Consider the following 9,840-nt stretch of genomic DNA (forward strand, 5'->3'; position numbering starts at 1 on the left):
CCACAAAACGTAGGGCAACATTTCCCAAACTTAGTTGCAACCATAAAAACTTTGAAAACAGAACATGCATTGTTATTATTGTTAGATGCCCTGGAGTCAGTTCCCACTCATCGTGACCCTATATACAATGGAATAGAACACTGCCCGGTCCTACCCCATCCTCACCATCGTTGCTATGTTTGAGCCCATTGTTATAGCCACTGTGTCAATCTACCTCGTTGAGGATCTTTCTCTTGTTTACCCTCTACTTTACCAAGCATTATGTCCTTCTCCAGGGACTGGTCCCTCCGGATAACATGTCCGAAGTATGTGAAAAGAAGTCTTGCCATCCTCATTTCTAAGGAGCATTCTGGCTGTACTTCTTCCAAGACAGATTCGTTCATTCTTCTGGCAGTCCATGGTATATTCAGTATTCTTCACCAACACCATAATTTAAAGGCATCAGTTTCTTCCTTATTTATTGTCCAGTCTTCCTTATTCATTGCCTAGCTTTTGCATGCATATAAGGTGATTGAGAAAAACATGGCTTGGGTCAGGCACTTAGTCCTCAAGGTGACATCTTTGCTTTTTAACACTTTAAAGAAGTCTTCTGCAACAGATTTGCCTAATGAAATACATCATTTGATTTCTTGACTGCTGCTTCCATGGGCATTAATTATGGTTCCAAGTAAAATGAAACCCTTGACAACTTCAATATTTTCTCTGTTTATCATATTTTTGCTTATTGGTCCAGTTGTGATGATTTTTGTTTTCTTTATGTCGAGGTGTAATCCATACTGAAGCCTGTAGTCTTTGATTTTCATCAGTAAGTGCTTCAAGTCCTCCTCACTTTCAGCAAGCAAGGTTGTGTCATCTGCATATTACAGGATGTTAATGAGTCAACCTCCAATCCTGATGCTGCATTCTTCTTCATATAGTCTGACTTCTTAGATAATTTGCTCAGCATACAGATTGAATAAGTATGGTGAAAGGATACAAACCTGATGCACACTTTCCTGTTTTTAAACAACTGAATATCCCTTTGTTTGCCTCTTGGTCTATGTACAGGTTCCTCATGAGCACAATTAAGTGTTCTGGAATTCCCATTCTTTGCAATGTTATCCATAATCTGTTATGATCCACACAGTCAAATGCCTTTGCATAGTCAATAAAACACAGGTAAACATCTTTCTGGTATTCTCTGCTTTCAGCCAAGACCCATCTGACAGCAGCCATGGTATCCCTCATTCCATGTCCTCTTCTGAATTAACCTTGAATTTCTGGCAGTTCCCTGTTGATATACTGCTGCAACCATTTTTGAATTCGCTTCAGCAAAATTTTACATGTGTGTGATAATAATGACATTGTTCTATAATTTCCCTATTCTGTTGGATCAGCTTTCTTTGGAATGGGGACAAATATGGATCTGCTCCAGTCAGTTGGCCAGGTAGCTGTCTTACAAATTTTTTGGCATAGAAGAGACTTGTCTTGAGCCTTGTTTTTCACCAATGCCTTCAGTGCAGCTTGGACTTCTTCCTTCAGTACCTTTGGTTCTTGATCATATGTTACCTCCTGAAATGGCTGAACATCAACCAATTCTTTTTGGTACAGTGACTCTGTGTATTCCTTCCATTTGCTTTTGATGCTTCCTCTATTGTTCAATATTTTGCCCAAAGAATCCTTCAAAATTGCAAATCAGGGCTTGAATTATTTCTTCAGTTCTTTCAGCTTAAGAAATGCTGACAGTGTAATTCCCTTTTGGTTTCCTAACACCGGGTCTTTGCACATTTCATTATTATTCTTTACTTTGTCTTCTTGGACAAAGGAACTCTGTTGGTGCAGTGGTTACGAGCTTGGCTACTAACAAAAAAGTCACCAGTTTGAATCCACCAGTCACTCCTTGGAAACCCTATGGGGCTGTTCTACTTTGTCCTATAGGGTTTCTATGAACTGGAATCAACTTGATGGTAATGAGTTTCTTGTTTTTTTGTTGGTTTGTTTGTTTTTTGTCTTCTCGAGCCACCCTTTGAAATCTTCTGTTCAGTGCCTTCATCTTTTCTTCCATTTGCTTTAGATACTCTACGTTCAAGGGCAAGTTTCAGGGTCTCTTCTGACATCCATTTTGGTCTTTCCTTTCTTCCCTGTCTTTTTAATGATCTTCTGCTTTCTTCATGTATATGTCCTTGATGTCACCCCACAATTCCTCTGGTCTTTGGTCATTAGTGTTCAATGCATCCAATCTATTCTTGAGATGGTCTCTAAATTCAGATGGGATATACTCAAGGTTGTACTTTGGCTCTCATGGACTTGTTATAATTTTTTTCAGCTTCAGCTTGAATTTGCTTATGAGCAATTGATGGTCTATTCTGCATTCAGCCCCTGGCATTTTTCTAACTAATGATATTGAGCTTCTCCATTGTCTCTTTCCACAGATATAGTCGATTTGATTCCTGTATATTCCATCCCAGGAGGCTCACATATATAGTCAACGTTTATGTTGTTGTAAAAAGGAATTTGTGATGAATAAGTCATTGGTCTTGCAAAATTCTATCATGTGATCTCAAAAATTCTATTATGCGATTTCCGGCATCGTTTCTATCACCAAGGCTATATTTTCAAACTACCAATCTTTCTACTTTGTTTTTAACTTGCAAAATTAATATTCTCAGGAATATAGTTTGGGAAATACTGGTTTAAGTTTCCCTTACAGCCTTTTTCACCAGGAAAGTTATCAAATATCTCAACACTTTCTTCAGTAATTTTCAAGGCTTCTTTTGCTCCTTTACTGAAAGAATAGTAATCGACACCTGTTCTCCTGTCTTGCAGTGTGATTCCTAATGACTGTACTTGACTAACACATGGTAGATTTCCTTTTTCTGACCGTCTATTCAGGAATAAAACTTCTCAATACAGAGCTTATATAAAGCTAATTTAAGTAAATGTTTTCACACTTTAACATTAAAGCAGATGCCTTTAAAAATGGCTATTATTTATAAATCTGCTTCTAATATTTTAAAGGTCCTCAGTCACTTTTCAACAGACTTTTCAAAATATGCCACAGTAGTCACAAATTCCAATGCCTAACAATCTCACTAGGACACTAGCAATTGCACTGTCTATGCCTCTCCTACCCACACCCTCTTATGATAACCTCATTTGTTCAACAAGATTTGTTGAAAGCTCTTATGTGCTGGGTGCTATTTTATTTACTGAAGATATACCAGTGAGGGAGACAGGCAATGTTCTGACCTCAAGTAGCTTATAGCGCAGTGATGGACGACAAATAGCAAGAAAACAAATCTTCTTCCCTAAATTTTCCATTTCTGAATCTGTTTCCAGGGAAACCTTCTTGCTTCTGATGGTTACATGCGGTCATTTGACCTATTATTTTGAATCTTATAATTCCCTTTGCTGGTGGCATAGTGGTTAAGAGCTACGGTTGCTAACCAAAAGGTTGGCAGTTTGAATCCACCAGGTGCTCCTTGGAAACCGTACGAGGCAGTTCTACTGTGTCCTATAGGGTCGCTGTTGAGTTGGAATTGACTCAATGGCAATAGTATTTTGTTTTTCTTTGTTTTTTTTTTTTTTGATCAATGAGCTTGGTTCCATAACTGCATCTCGTATCATCAGCCTTTGCTTATAGCAGACACCACTACTTAGGTTCTTGGTGGTGCTAGTGTTCCATTTACAAACGCATTTCTTACAAGTTTGGCGAACAGGGTATTCTCTCATTGAACATAGTCATCTGGTGATTTGGTCATACTTCGAATCTTAATTTAGTGTGCCTTTTAGCTTCTTGATCTGCTATAGCAGTTATGACATTTCTATCAGACTTAGCATGGGCCAGCACATGCTACAAGATTTCAAGATCCAAACTAGCAACATGTTAGCTCCATCTTCCAGGGTACTGCCAGGTAATTAAATATTATAGCACTGGGGAGTGCCACGACAGCCCTGGTGGCACAGTGGTTAAGAGCTCAGTTGCTAACCAAAAGATTGGCAGTTCAAATCCACCAGCTGCTCCTTGGAAACCCTATGGGGCAGTTCTACTCTGTCCTATAGGGTTGCTGTGAGTCGGAATCAGCTTGATAGCAAGGGGTTTATGTAACGTGTATCTATCTCCAGGCCCCTGCCAGTATCACTTCACTAGGTCCTGTAGCTCTTTATTCATATAGTCCCTTTCCTCCCTTTGTAGCCCCACTATTTCATTTTCCTGACCAGTTTATGCTGTGGCTTGGCTCTAGTTACTATATTTCTAGTGGTCAGAAGGAAAGGTGAGCATATATCCTAAAAGCAGGAAGGTGTTAAACAAATAATTTCTTTTATAAGGATCAGCACAAAGCTGGTTCCTATGAAGCAGAGGTTAAAAATGTTCCAAATGTCTAATTTTTCCAAGCTGCTGTACCACTCCATCATCTCTAACATCAAGTACTCCCTCTCACCTCAGTACTCTCCTTCCTGTCTTTGGGTTCCCTAATTCACTGCAACATCTCACAGAACTCACAAACCATATAAAGGAAATGGCTCAAGCAGTTGTGGAGGCTGGCAAGTCCCAAGATCGTGGGTCAGGCATAGACATCTCCCTGGCCCTCGGACTCTGCCCAAAGGCACTCAGCTTTCTTGCTCCGTAGGTCGGGAAGCCCACTGTGCCTCTCTGCTGTGGGTCTCTTCTGCCAAGCTCTCCTTCTCTGGTGGTGGTGAGCCTTCCTCTCTTCTCTGGAATTGGCTCTCTTTTAAGGCAGACCTGACCAATCCCCTCGGTAGGCCACAATTATTTGCACAGCCCCACCCAATCACTTGGGTGGGAGTCACAAGACCATGGCTAGAAAGGCCACACACAAAAGTAATTAATCACACCGCAGCTATGTTGCTGTGTAAGCCAGAGGTCTCTGCATCGTCTTCAAGCAAGGAGGAGTGCTAGCCACCTGGCTTCCACACATCACCATTAGTTGTCCCAGCAGCTACAATGAAATTCCATAGTCCCTATAATTACCACTTCCTCAACTTTTAAAACACCTGAGAAATTGTCCTGCCAATGCATTTTCTTCCATGTGAATCCCATCCCAGTTCATCATGAATAAAAGTTTCAGCAACTGTACCACTTTATCGTGCCATAAGCTACCTATGTTCTACCTACCACCAATGATAAGGTCCTCATTGGTCCTCATTGCAAGGGGTTGGCAGGTGATCCACCTCCAAAATCCTATTTTAGATTCAGTCTCCTCAGACCACTCCAGGCACCACCTCTCTTAGGTTGATTCCTTATAAAACTCTGGGATAGAGATTTTCCTGAAGGAAGTTTATTTGAGGGTGCTCTTGTTATCAAAATCTGTACGGGAGTGAAGAAAGTAAGACTGGACAGAGGATAGAGTTGAACAGTGATGCAGTCACAAGAAAGGCCTCAGCCTTTCTTTCATGGGGAGCTCTGCACAAGCGATGGCCCTCCAGAGTAGTCTTGCATGGGGGTAAGATAGCTGGTGAGTCCTTACTCCCAGCTTGGGGAATAAGTGATTAGTCCTGAAGGGTGGATCTGAGAAGTGCAACATAGCATCCAGTACAAGCAGAAACCTTTCACACGTGATTAACAGAGAGAAGATGGTATATGCAACGGCAAGGCAGAGGATGGTAATGCAGATGCAAATTAGTTGCTCGATTTGAGGGAGACAAGATAAAGTAACTCTTTAATTTCCTCTTTCAATGAAATACAAAATGAGATAATTAGTTGGATGAGCAACAAGACTTTGAAGAAACAGAAAAATGACATATATCCTTTTAGAAAGTGCGAGACCAAACTGATAGGGAAGTAGGATAGGCTTTCCAGGTACCCCTAAAACAAACTTAAGATATATTGTCATAAATGTAGGTGAAACCAATGAGATGTTTTGGGTGATGTTCTTCAGCAACATTCAGTTTCTCTAGAACAGGCATAGGATAGGCAGAGAGATGGATTTAATGAGGATGAGGCTTTGCCATGTAAGTAAAGGGACAGAACAGAAGAGCAATGGAGTTGGGGTTATGTGGAAGAGGCTAATTTATTTATGAACCATAGAATCTAAACTAATAGGCAAACTGAAGTCAAGAGGGGCATTAATAGACAACAAAACAAAAAAAACCTGGTCAAATGATTGGAAGATATTAAAGGGCTGCATAATTATAAGTGTGGTGATACTAGACTTAGCAAGCTAGTAATACCAGAAATGTTGAGGGTATAGTGATTACTTAAGTGACAGAAACAGGTACAGCTGTCAGTAACGAAAGTCTACAAAGTACCTCTATAGGCTTGGGTGTCTGAGTAGATGTTGATGAAGTGATCACTGGAAGCGAGAGGCTCAAGGATGTAACAAGCCAGACTGTGGGATAGGTCATCCACATGATGGTAAAATCACCAGAAGAATGATAGGACTGTGGTGGTGAGAAAAATGTAAGAAACACATCAAAATCATCAATGAATGAGGCAGAGGTCCCAGGTAATTGATACATGCTGCAACAAGGAAGTGTATTGGATTGTATAGTCTGTTATCTTACAATTAAAAAAGCTACAGTTTTAGGGGGGATGAAGGGCTAAATGATCTTCTTGAAGTGTTAATAAAAGCAAGAAGGGCACCTACGCCATCTCTAAATTCTCTGACATGTGGAATGTGAGAAAGAGAAAAAAAAACATTGAAAGGGCTATAGAGGAATCAGTATCCTCAATGGATGATCAAGTTTCAATAAGACAATAAGGGGAAAAGAATGTTCAGAGAAGAAGTTAAAGATAATACAAAATTTTAATGATAACAGATCATGAGTTCCAAAAAGCATAAGGTGTGTGGTGGAGGAGGGGGCATGGTTCAAGGAAAATAAGTAATCAGGGATGAGTGAGAGAGATTAACTAACTCAGATTGGGGGATGTCCAAAGCCAAATGGAGGTAGATAAAGGTAACCATGGATGTCCTGAGAGGCTTTGACTCCTGGTGAAGATTGGAACCAGGGATGTGCACAGCATTAAGAAATTCGTCCTGATGACTCTTTGAGGGAAGTAAATATTCAATTTTAATTTCAATCTTCTTGAAACTGTCTCTTGCCCATTTGTAGTGGTGAAATCATTGGCATGGAGGAAGAGCTGGGGCAGTCTCAGGATCCCAGGCATCTAATTTTGCCTTTCTTAATCCTGCTGTGAGTGGAGTCATGGTCAGGTGAAGGACTCATGACCCAGGAAAGTCAATCTTAACATTTGGACTGCTGGCCACACCGATTATCCCATGATCCAAATTGTGCCCATCAAAGTCTTGCTCAGAGTTCCTAAGTAGAGCTTTCTACAAGGACTTCTTTCTCTTTGGTGACAGAGACATTAACTTCTGAGCCCATGTCTCCCGCTGGAGGAAGTCTATCTGCTTAAAAGAGAATGAAACAACCCATAGAGAAGGAGAAAAGAAAGAGGAAAAGGAGATCACATTGCAGTCCAGTCTTTGGATTCAATTGTCTGTAAGGCTAACATTGACCACCCCCTTCTTTTGATTGGTTAAATTAGCCAACTCGTTGCACACTTTTATGACTATGATTCAAATTAGATTTCTATTACTAGCAACCAAATATATCTGACCAGAACACACGTTCAAACTAAAAACATTTTAAGCAACAGGACAGCTCCAGATCCTAGTCTTGAAAGTTAAAAGAGGAATGACCTTGAAGGGTCATCTAATCCATTTCTTTGTCTTCAGGCAGAAGACACCTAAACCATCCAAGAGTGCATGTGGATTTTTAATAAATACCATCTGTTGGTGACATATGCCTGTGGGATTTGTATGTGTAAATTACAATTACAAGATACTCAAAAAAATAGAAAACAACTATACATTTCCATCGCCTGCTCTGGAAGGCAATGAATCATATTAAAGAGTATGTACTTTGTTTACCCAAACCAAAGACAAACAAAGAATGCTGAGAACAGCTCGTGAAAAACACAAAGTCACATACAGAGGAGAAACAATAAGACTAAGCTCAGATTATTTGGCAGAAAACATGCAGGCAAGAGGGCAATGGGATGACATATATAAAACCCTGAAAGAAAAAGATTGCCAGCCAAGAATAATATATCATGCAAACCTCTAGTTCAAATATGATGGTGAAATTAGGATATTTCCAGATAAACAAAAGTTAAGGGAATATGTAAAAATTAAACCAAACTTATAAGAATTATTAAAGGGAGTCCTTCAATCTGAGAACAACAACATCAGCTCACAGGCTGAATCTACGATGCAGGATCATACCAGCCAGATACCAATCTAGGAAATGAACTCTCAAGGACTACCCAAAACCAAAAGAAATAAAACCGGGAATCAGAGCAGTTAATCAGTAAATGACAACAACATCAAAACAATAAAAGAGGGAATAAATGGTGTAGATATAGAACCTTCTAATGGAGAGGAAGGCAAGGCGATACCAATAATAGATTGCTTCAAACTTAGAAAAATACGGGTAAATTTCACACTAACCACAATGAAAGTTAACAAAACTACTTATCGAAATAAAGAGGAAAAACATAAAGTTTCAGTAAAAACAAAATCTACAGAAACAAAAAAAAAATCACAAACAAAAGGAATTGAGCACAGGACAGTAAGAGGAACAAAGAAAACATCAGCACCACAAAAAAAGCCCTACAAAACTACAGCAATAAGCTCACTCCTATCAATAATTATACTGAATGTAAATGGCCTAAATGCACCCATGAAGAAACAGAGAGTGACAGAATGGATTAAAAAAAAATAGGATCCACCAATATGCTGTCGACAAGAGACACACTAGAAACAAAGACATAAATTTATTAAAAACCAAATTATATCAAACTAACAACTACCAAAAAAGAGCAGGAGTAGCAATACTAATCGCAGATAAAATAGACTTTAAAACAAAATCCACCATAAAAGACAAAGAAGGACACTATATAATGATTAAGGGGACAATCCATCATGAAGACATAACCATAATAAACATCTGTGCACCCAATGACAGGACTCCAAAATACATAAAAGAAACTCTAATAGCACTGAAAAGAGAAATTGACAGTTCGACAATAATAGTAGGAGACTTCAACATACCACTCTCATTACAGGACAGAACATCTAAAAAGAAATTCAGCAGAGATACAAAAGACCTAAGGGCACAGCCAACTTGACATCATAGACATATATAGAACACTCTACCCAACAGCTGCAAAATACACTTTCTTTTCCAATTCACATGGAACGTTCTCCAGAAGAGACCACATCTTAGGCCACAGAGAAATCCTCAAAAAGATGCAAAACGTTGAGATAATACAAAGTATCTTCTCTGACCACAACACCATCAAGGTAGAAATTAACAACAGAAAGAGCAAGGAAAAAAAAAATCAATTACACGGAAACTGAATAACCCTCTGCTTACACATCACTGGATAATAGAAGAAATCAGAGATGGAATCAAAAAATTCCTTGAATCAAACAAGAATGAAAACACATCATACCAAAACCTTTGGGACACAACAAAGGCAGTCCTCAGAGGACATTTTATAGCAATAGATACACATCAGAAAAGAAGAAAGGGATAAAATCAAAACATTAACTACACAACTCAAATAAATAGAAAGAGAACAGAAAAAAAAAAAAAAAAGCCCACAGCCACTAGAAGAAAGTAAATAAAGGTCAGGGCAGAAATAAAAGAAATAGAGAATAGAAAAACAATAGAAATAATCAACAAAACAAAAAGTTGGTTCTTTGAAAGAGTCAACAAAATCGACAAACCACTGGCCAAACTGACAAAAGAAAAACAGGAGAGGACGCAAATAACCCAAATAAGAAATGAAATGGGGGACATTACAACACACCAAACTGAAATAAAAAGGAT

The sequence above is a fragment of the Trichechus manatus genome, unplaced genomic scaffold, assembly GCF_000243295.1.
Source record: "Trichechus manatus latirostris isolate Lorelei unplaced genomic scaffold, TriManLat1.0 scaffold00193, whole genome shotgun sequence".
NCBI classification, from domain to species: Eukaryota; Metazoa; Chordata; class Mammalia; order Sirenia; family Trichechidae; genus Trichechus; species Trichechus manatus.